Source organism: Lepidochelys olivacea (genome assembly GCF_965140295.1).
Source record: "Lepidochelys olivacea isolate rLepOli2 genome assembly, chromosome: 14".
Lineage (NCBI taxonomy): Eukaryota > Metazoa > Chordata > Testudines > Cheloniidae > Lepidochelys > Lepidochelys olivacea.
Window position 1 is genome coordinate 9,764,806 of NC_140424.1, and position 11,183 is coordinate 9,775,988.

Below are 11,183 nucleotides of genomic sequence, written 5' to 3' on the forward strand. Positions count from 1 at the left end.
TAGCTTTGCACTGAAATAACTCTTTTTTGGCTTGCAGTTTTTAAATTGATAGACTTTATTACTTGGCTTTTAGTGGCTGCTGTCTTCCTCCTGCAAACAGTATAATTTAAGGGGAATATGTGTATGATATAATTTAATCTATCCAGCTTTCTATAATATGTCAGTTTGTATCCATGCATCTGTTCAGTCTTACTTGATTTATGGCATCCTATAAAAAGTACATGTATTCTCTTATGTAGACACCCCTCCCCCTCTTTGGGTAATTAAGTAAAGACCCAGACTTTGTTTGAGAACTTCAGCCCAAGGAATAGCTGGCTTGGAAAGTGAACAATTGCTTTGCTAAGTACAAAACTTTGCTTTTCAAATTAAAAAAAAACATCGGCAATCACCTCCCAAGCGAACAACTGCACTTGCATTAGGCGTTATTGATTATTTAGCTACTGGTGGGTATGTAAGGAGAACTAATATACTATCCACCAATTATCATCAAACCTGTAAGGGATAACACAGCTCGCAATAGGACAGAAATACAGAGTTTAGCACTAGTACACATGCTGAGAACTTTTTCAGAAAGCTTACATAGGATCCACCAGATTTGCCTATTGCAATTAGGACGACTTTTATTCGGTAGCATTTTCTGTGTATGATTAATCTCCCTTCAGGCAATACTTTGTGTCACATACCCAAGGAGGTCTGCAAAAAGAACAGGAGGACTTGTGGCATCTTAGAGACGAACCAATTTATTTGAGCATGAGCTTTCGTGAGCTACAGCCCACTTCATCGGATGCATGCACCAAGGAGGTCTTCATCTGTTCAATGAGCAGCATCACCCACTCAACCAAGAAGCTGGTGGAGGCAGAAGTGCACCCTGGGATGAAAATATTAGAGGACTCGCTGCAAGTTGCAAGTGGAAGATCAGCCCCAAGGTGTTTGCAAACAGAGGACTGATGAGAATGAATCCTACACAAGCAGCAGCTCTGGGCCTAGCTACAGCCCTGGGGAAATGATCGCCTGCGAATAATCAGCGGTCCATATTACCTGGCAGAGAACTGGGGAAATGCTCCTATTTCCCAGAGCTGGCTGTGTTGCCTGGGAATAACGCCATGATACCTAGGAGACTGAGGGCTGACCCCCCCACCCAATATCTCTCACCCCCTGCATCTTCAGTTAATACATCAACGCAAATACAAATCAACCCCTTCAGTATACTGCGCCATGGCACCATGTGCTTGTACTAAGCAGCCTTCATGCCAAGAAAGGTCCAAACCTGCTCTGTCCTAGGGTGTGAGAGTGACACAGTCCCTGTTCCCCTGCATGACTGTAGATGGATTATATAGGCTACAATTACAGTATAGACATACAGATAGTGACCATATGGACCGGACTGCACAGTTCTTTGGCTGCATCATTTTTCTCCTTTCTCTGACGCATCTGGCACAAGTTTTTGCGGGAGGCAGCAGTGTTTTAACAAGGTACATCCCCAGACCAGATTTCAAATTCTCTGCCCCTCTTTCCCCTCCTTTGTTCTTCATCCCCCACTTCTTTTCCCGCTCAGGGGTTTTAAAAATTGACTACACAGACCTATAACACCATCTGCTGGAATAGTATTTAACTGCACATGAAAGTTTGATGTATTTTGTCTAGCTTTCCCACCAGTGCTTTTGGAGGTTAGTTGCCTGCCTTCGTGACAGCCTTCCTATTTCAGGAGCGGTGGGAGTAAGGGCATGAATTTTAAGCGTAAATATTTAACGCGCACATTTAAAAAACTTTTTGTGCATAATGAAAGAAAACTGACCCGTTGGCTCTGAGACTGAATAGTATGTTTCTCTATTACAATGAACTATGGCTCATGCTTGGTGTGTAATGTGATGACAGATCTTATCTGCAAAAGTGTCGTTTGGATAGAATTTGGCCCTCGGGTGTTTCACTGACACTAAATAATTTGCTGAGGTGCAGGGGAGGGGGGGTGTTTTGCTACTGACAGCATTCCAGTGTAGTGACTTTTAATGTCTAATGTTTGACCTTTAATGTTGTTTTTTAAATCAAACCACATTTAGAACGGTCAAACCATTCTAAAGGGATCAAAATATTTCATGACGCACATTGGGCAATTTATTGGCATAACCTACATATGCAAAATGCAACAGGGTAAGTAAGAGTTGTACATAAATACAGACGTTCAGCAGCTATTGAATAATGTGTACAGCAGCCTAATTAACCACTCTGTAGCATTCTTAGGATGTCTGCATCTATTTTGTAATCTGGCCATTGTGCCATTTTTCCCTGCACCAAAAATCTGTCCTCAGCTTCACAAAAATGCTGAATCCCTGGGTCATTATGGTTACAAACTAAGTGTCATAGTCACAGCATTATGGCAAAATTGTAATGCATGATGTCCATGAGCCTGCTCATGATATAATAGACTTTATCATCCCTATGCTTTTTTACAAATGAGTGTTAACGAGACAGGTTATAGAATAATACATAATGGGCTTAATCCTGAAATACTCAAAACTCTTGCTCTTAACCTTCTTTCTGCCTCTGCTGATTCTAGGGCCAGCTGGTTCCAAAGGTCTACTCTGATTTTTGCTGGCTGGACTGGTACCTGCTGTATTTATTAGGGCAAATAACATTTAAGGAGGGATGTTATTAGATGGGCCAGCAAGCACAGAAGACAGCAGATCGAAGCAGCAGAAAACATTAGCTCCTATGACACTTAGACACGACAGGAATGAGTGCAATAGGAATGCCAAGATAATACAGATATATTAGAGCCCTTTCTGCCAAACTGCAAGAACTGACCAGTGTGCTCACCTACTGGTTCCCTGTGTGGTGTATCTCCTTTTATAAAAGACCTAGATGCTGCCATCCAGGTCAGACTCACAAGTTCTTTTCCCAACTCTGCTACTGAAAGGCCCTTAACCTCTATCTTGCCTCAGTTTCTCCCTCTATGAAATGGAGCTAGATCAGGGGTTCTCACAAGAAATTTTTTGGTGGCCGCTCTCACAATTTTTCCTAAAATACTTAATTAACTTTAGAAAACAAACAAATAAATATGGACATACACATGTCCAAGTCATTGTAATTTATTTATATAGGTTTTTTTTTTTCAATCTCAATAATAAAAATAATGTACAATTGTCTCTATTCTTTACTGGACCTAAACAGAATAAAACCACAAATAAGATGCTTTGCACATTCTTGTCTTTTTTGTTGTTGTTTCTTTTGCTTTTCTGGTTGTTGTTTTTTTTTAAATGTGCTAGCTAGTAAGCCTGCTGCTGTGAAAAGTGATACTTGTATGTTAATATCACTTTTCACAGCCTCCCAGCTAGCTACTAAGTCTGCTGTGAAAAGTGGTATTAACAAACATACAAATATCACTTTTCACAGCAGATTTACTCAGCCCGGGCAAGACACGGGACAAATTAAGCTCTGGATGGGGAGGTAGGCAGCAAGGGCCAGGGGCGATGGGAGCGGCATGAGCCCAGGGGCCAGAACCCGGGGGCCCAGAGCTCAAAGTCCTGCAGCCTGAGCCTGCTGCCTGCCACCCCAGAGCTGAAGACTGGCCCCACCACCTCCAGGAACTCAGTAGCTGCCTGATCCTCCAGCGTTTGTCTCTCCAGAGTGGGGAAGGGCCCAACGCTTGCTGGTGACCCCAGGGGGAGAGGCCACGGCTACTACTTCCCCTCCCCCCAATCACCGCCCAGGCTGTGGCCGCAAGCAAAGCCCCTGGTGGCTGCATTTGAGAAACACTGAGTTAGATAATGCCCAGCTCACAGGGGTGTTTGTTGCAAGATTTAATTCCTGTTTGTAAAGGGAGCTGAGGGTTTGGGATTAATTAAAGATCCTATGCACAGCATAGGGAAGAAGTAGTAGCATTTCTTATTCAGAGATTGCAGACGTAGTGGCACGCTGAACTCACGCACAGTTTCCACCAGATGTAATAGCTGTTTGATTTTCCCAGCAAGTGATACAGGCGAGTAATTAAGCTGGGAAGTGGGTCACTAAAGCTTGTTAGCCTGACCGGCTGTTATGTTTTGGGAACAGAATCACCTCCCATCTCTTTTGTGAATTGAGTTTAGCATACACAGCTGGGGGAGTGGGGTGTTTTCTTTGAGCCTGCTATTATGAAGCTGTATATCCAAAATTTCATAGTACAGGGAGACTTGGAAACGGGGGAAGCCTCAGAAGATAATAGGTAGCAAGAGAGCTCTATGGAGTATTCATAAGCCATTTTTGCTCTAGCTCCGAGCATGAATGTACTTGTAAGGAGAAATCCCATCAAGCATTGGAAGGAGCTGTATTATAAAAGGGTACACATTGTATTAAGAATCTGCCTGCAGACTAGGTAGCAACACAGATCTTCAGAAAATAACCCTTTGAGCAACTTCAAAAAAAAAATCTCTTGATTTTATGTGATCATCTGATAATTATAAAAGAGTCCTCCCCTTACACTCCTTTGGAGGCTAAGACTCTAGCCAGACAATCTGACACTTGAGAGGTGAATTAAAAGCTTAACCGATACATAAGAGGCCTGATGTTCCTCTCCTCTGCACATGGTCGTTTACACTAGAGTAAAGCAGGTGTAAAATGTTACCAAATCAGATTGGTAACATTCAACACACACTTGGCACAGGTGCAAGTGACAGAAGGTGCAGGGCAACAGCAAATCAGGCCCAGTGGGAGCTTTTGAAGATGTGAGACCCATGTCTGAAGCAAAACTTTGAGCTGCAAAAGATTACTGGAGAATAATCTGGGGGTGTTGCAGCAGCCTGGCTATTCTCCAGCTATGTTAAGAGAGTAAAATGGTTACAGGAGTTCATCTTACATTTGCAGTGGGATAAATATAAGAAGCTAAGACTGTTGGTTTGCCCTGATCATGTTACCCTGCCGGCAATGTAAGATGCATGACAGTGAGTTAGAATGACAAATGTGCTAATGGCAGGCATTATTGTAACATTTCCGGAGTTCTTTTCCAGACTGTCACAGAGGGTTATATAAAGAATGAATTGAAAGTCTGCTATTGCTTTTCATCACTTTTGGCTTCTCCACAGGTGCCATGTTTCCCTGGGTGCTGGTCACATATGCTGTTGTTGCCCCATAAATGCCTATAGTCACACAGCCTCCTCTCATATAACGTGAATTACAAGTATCTCTGTTTTGGAATCTGTCACAGTACGGATGCAGGCCTCTGGGATTGGCTCATGGAAGGGCTAAACGGGCAATATCTACTATCTGAATTAGAATTCTTTAATTAGTCCCAGAGAGAGACTGACAGAACCCATCTGCAAGGTTGGTTTCTCTTTTCCTATTCTGAATCATCCATCCCCTGAGAGATTAGCGTCTTAGGTATTTTTACCTTTAGAATAATGTGTTGATGGAGTTTTCTTGGTGCTGGAAGAGACACCAGTGTTTGCAGCTAGCTGCAAGACTCCAGTTTGGATCAGGTGGAGGGGCTGATGTGTCCAGTCTATTAGGATGGGGCTAAGGGACGATTAAACCTCCTACAGGCCTTATTCCAGTGTGGGGGAAGCATGCTCTAGCCTTGCAATACTCATTTCAGTTTTGGAGTGGAGCAGAGCGGAGAAGCTCATTCAGGCCTAGAGATCCAATGTGATGCCAACTCTAGAATTTACTGTAGCTTTAGGAGCTTCCTCTAGTCCTCAGAGTTGGTAGATTTAACTTATTGGTAGGAAGGCTTTTCTTAATTAGGGGATTTATAATGGCGTGTTTATTTCTTATTAAGCTACTACTAGAATATGGTGAGTTGAATTTCATGCTTCTTCTAGGATCTTAAACTAAAACTCTCTCTTTATTGGATTGCTGATTCATCTCCCCTTTGCTGTATGTAAGAGTCTGACGATAGTGTGACGACTATTTGTTGGCTCCTTCTGGGCATTGTAATACAGTCTCTGCAAACCTGAGAAACTGCACTGAAGTTCTACCATCAAGTTTTTTTCCTGCCAAGCGTTTTGCAAGAAGTGAGAATTCCTCTTGCAATGTCTTGGCAAGCTCCATCTCTGTAAAGTACTAAGTGAGCTTTACACAGCAGCAAATATCTTCATTTGTATCTGACAGTCTCATTCTTCTACTGACTACAGAAGAGTATCTACTGCTCCCTGGAAGTATAGATGAACTCCAGAGATAAGCCAAGGAACAGTGCATGGTGAATAACCGGGCTAACGTGTTTCAGTGCAGTCGAAATGACTGGATTCAAATCAGCAGCAGTAACACAGGGAGATTGAAGAGGTGTTCCTGAGATACTCTGGAAGAGGGGTTTTTTTGTTGCATCTGGTGCACCAGGCTCTGTTTGTGCTAATAACTGGATAAGGAAAATTCCTCTCCAGATTGGTTAGGGAAGCTGGTTGTAAAACTGGGGTGGTAGCATGATCTTAACATTGGGCCCTGTCCACACACTGACCTTTAAGTGAGTTTGTAACTAATTACTGGCACGGTTGGCTTTGTGCATGATTTGTGTCTAGACACCACGTGGTTCTACTCAGTATGGGTAACCAGCTATAAACCTAAACAGGTACGGAGCTAGTTCAGCAGGCTAGTCCCTTTGTAATGGGGAATCTGACTCCCCAGTTGGCATTGCCTTTTGTGCTGCTCTGGCTGCATGTCTCTCAGGAACTCCATCCCCTGGTGTCTCTGCTGGACAGAGATGCTTACGTTTCCCAAGAATGCATTCGTGCAAACGGTGCTGCGATGGGAAACCAGCTGCCGTGTGGATGCAAGCTGAACGTTCCTTCACCAGTCACATTTAGGAATAGAAATGTGGCCAGTAGGGATGACTGCAATAAAGACTTCCATTTGTTGCAAGGTAATGTAGATGGAGGTAAATATACCTTAGCTGATATAGCCCATACATGTAGTAAATTACTGGCACAGCTAAATGATCTCCCGTTGGTCAATACTGGAGTTGAATAACATTATGTCACAGAGATGCATGTGCAACTATCTAATATATGCACATGGCCCAATTTGAGGCCTTAATCTATTGTAATACCCATAATTCTTAGATTTACTATAACTTGCTACTTATAAATTGTGCAGCCCCCTCCCACAAATTAAGGAATCAAAACATGCACCAATTAACCGCATGGCTCAGCAAATGGATCCAAATGCAGGAGCTGTGTCCTGATCCTGCAAACTCTTCCACAGCTGGAGCCCCCCTGGACTTAAAAGAGGAGTGCTTGGAGGAATTAAAAGATCACTCCCATGAAGTACTAACATTATGTATCCTACAAACTCCTGGAATCTCAGCATAAGAGTGTCAGGTAAATCTATCCCCCCACGCCAGCCATCCAACAATACTGAAGTTAATGGGGTTGGCATGGATGTAACTGAGGGCTCTTCTAGTTTTGCCCTCTCTCTGAACTCAAAGCACAGTGTTAAAGGTTTAGAGTGATTTGAAGTATGCAGTGTATAAGTGGGACTTGTGGTAAAGAAAAATGTTAGGTTAATCACCCCCAGTAAAGACATAGCCTTTTAGTGATGCAGGAAAAGCAAATAATTTATTTACACATCTGTTTGTACAACATTACAGCTACCTGTAATGATCGGCATTACTGAGAATAGCTTTTTTCCATAAAATATATCACAAGAAAATACAGAGAAAGTGATGTGGTGACACACTGCAACAATATTTATACCACTTGTGTTGTAATTAACAGGATGAGATTAAAAATAATCATGCTGTTTTAGTAGGCTACCCATTTCAGGTCTGTTTCAGTGACCAGGTGATGGATTTTGTTATGGTTCATACCAAGCAATCTTTGAAATTCAAAAATCATCCCTCAAAGCAGTTTTACAATCCCCTGGTCTGTGAAGTGGGCAACAGATTCATTTCAACTTACTTCTGCTCTGTGGGAATTGGAATGAGGTACTCTCAAACCATAGCTTCTTGGGTTTTTTATTTTTGCAACATGCCATGATGTGTTTTCACAATTGTCTCTAAGAGCCGATGCTATGTACCGGGTATGGACAAAGCACTAGAAAATATGATGTAAGGCATGGTTCAGGGGCCTGATCGTTTAAGGAGATGAGCACCCTCAAATGGTCTTCAGCTCCCATCAATTTCATCTGGTGCAGTTCTGAGGTAGGGCTACCATATGTCCATATTTTCCCAGACACGTCCGGCTTCTTGGTTCTTAAATTGCAGTCTGGGAGGAATTTTTAAATATCTAAAAACGTCTGGGATTTTGCCATTATTATTCTTCCCCAAAGAAGAGTTGATCATTCAAGAAAGAGAGTGAATGTTGATCACTTGAGAAAGTGCCCACTTTTTCCCCCTAGCTCCCAGAGCTTGCACCATGAAACAGCTGTTTTGCGTGGCTGGGAAGGAGGGGGGATGTGGCATGCTCAAGGGAGGAGGTAGGGCTGGGGCAGGGATTTGGGGAAGGGGTTGGAATGGGGACAGGAAAGGGGTGGGGTCAGGGGCAGGGGGGGCATGAGCAAATTCCCTCCCCTGCCAGAGTATCCTCTTTTTTGAATGTTCAAATCTGGTAACCCTATCTGAGGGCACTAAGCAATTTTCAAGCCAGGTCCCTGGCTGGCCAGAGATTGGATCCTCTCTACCTCCTAGGACATTTCCTACTCTGGTTTCTGATTCTGGGGTTGAATGAGCAGGAACTATACTGAGAGGCTGGAGGCTTTGCTTCTGCTCCTGGGTCTGCTTTAACAGCCCAAAGATGCTCATGAGGCCTGCACCTTCATTTTCCCCATCTGTAAAGTGCTTTGAATTGGTATTACTGTCATGCTCTAGTGCAGGGTCTCAAACTGTGGGTCAGGACCCCAAAGTGAGGCGCAAGCCTGTTTTTATGGGATTGTCAGGGCTGACGTTAGACTTGCTGAAGCCCAAGCCCCACCATGCGCGGCCAAAGCCCCAGGGCTTCTGCCCTGGGTGCCAGAAGGGGGTTGCGGTGCAATGAAGTTTGACAACCCCTGCTCTAGTGTATTTAGGACCTGATCCAAAGCCAACAGGAGTCTGTTCCTTGACCACTTCATGTTTTGGTTTAAGCCCTCCACTGAAGTCACTAGGAGTTTTACCATTGATCAAACCCACAGACAGGACACGGCAGCTTTGGGGGCAATGTGAAAGCTCAGGGGGAGATATTCCTCTGAAGAGGCCGTAAAGGGGATTACCCCGCCCTGCCCATTAGGACACTTCTGCACAATTTTTGTACCATTTTATCTATATTGATGTAGAAATCAATATAATCAGATCATGCAATCCCACTGTGCAGCTGTGGTGATATTGGTCTAGCAGTATAGCTTATTTCCATACACTAAACCCAGCATGAGCACCTTTTGGTTTTTTATACCAGCATAACTGTCCACAGCAGGGAACTGCTCTGATCTAACTATATAAACTTCCAGTTAAATTGGTACAAAGAGTATGTGTAGATCTTCCCTTCAGACAGCAAGTTACTTCTTATTCCATCCTCAGGTTGTATCATCACTTATTTTCAAACTAACCCCTGGCATCCTGAAGCTCTTTCTTTGGAGAAATTCCCACTCAGCATGAGAGCATAGAGCCAAGAATCCCAGGATGAGTTACAAAGAGTTTTAACTTTGATACAGCGGGGGAAGCGGTAGGCCCTCTGATTTTGCTTTTGGGTTCAGCTGGCAAAATGAGTCACCAAAAAACTACTCCTTAAACTGAAATTGACCTGAGATGAGCTGAGATTTGTGTCTCCTGGTCATTTGAAGTAAAAGGAAACCGCTCGCCTCTACCGTGAATAAAAACCATAAATTGTCAAATCAAGCCCTAACTAAATGTAGAGGTTTAGTTATTTTGAATTCACTGACATGGACAAGATACAACTGGCCTCATAATAAATGACATTAGCACACTAGATTAGTGCTTTTGTGTGCATGCGTGTGAGTGTGCCCACGCGTGAGAGAAAGACATCACTTTACAAAAGATACCAGGCATCCAATGTGATGCTTCTAAAATAACACAGAACTGCTAACTATTTTTAAATTTAATTTGCTAAGTAGGTTAGGGCATGACAAAGTGCGTCTAAGAAAAACCTGTACAAAATGAGTTTGTTTTTTACATCCCATGGATGCACATGAAATACAAATCTGGTCTATTTTATATATACACCTTTACAGTACATGAAATGTAGAGATGAACAAATGGAAAAAAAATTATATATGTGCCCAAAATAGCCGATAAAATATGGAAAAAAACTCTGTAGCCTCATGGCAGGTGAGTAAAGGCACAAGGACTAAAAATAACTGTGCAATAAACATAAGTACAGTCTGTGCAACAAAGCAAACTGAATGGCTCCCATGGTAGAATTTACAGTAATTCTCAAAATATACCAGTATTTAAACATACTGTAAGTGCAACATTTACTGCTCTGTAGCATACTAAAGTATTCATATGGAATGAAATTCTTCCTGCACCAAGCCTGGGGAAATGGGCTTTGGGCAGTGTAGGAGACAAGATGGGGTACATGTTGGGAAGACCGGGGTTACAGTACAGTCATGCATGGTCTCTGTTCCAGTCTGTAGGGTGGAATAGCTGCAGTCTCTCTACACACACTACAGGGTGGTTGCTGGACGCTGGATCCATTTAAGTGCCAGCCTACCCCAAAAAGATCTCCTCTCTGGTGCATAGAGGGTACCCCTTTCCACACCATTCTTCATAGGCCTGACACGCAGCATAAGTTGTCCAGAGGGGTTTATGCCACCTCTACAGGCCACGGTGAATTCACTCCACTAAGAATGGTGCCATGAAAGTGGACAACTCTATTGTTACAGCTGTGACACTAACATCCAGTTAAAAAATAAACTTGTGTGCAAGTTCAAAGTAGGTGCAGGAAATATCAGACATCCAGTTTTATTAATACATATTTTCCACTATGCTTCAAGTTTTAGCCCAAAAAAAAGTAACCTAAGGATTACTTTTACAGTTAAAAATCTGCAAGAATTTTAGTTTATTGGCCCCTCCAAAAACCCAAACTGCACAATTTAAGGAATGCAATGTAACATTTACAGTGGAATTTATAGCACAGACCTGGCTGAAGTGCCCTTGACTACAGCAACCCATACATGATCTGCATCTGTCTATGGAGGTACAGAGTGCTAGGCTAAGCTACATGGTAAGGCTATGTCTTGCAAATATAGGTTTTAATCACTGCATTTAATTTGGTTGCTGTGCGGAGTAG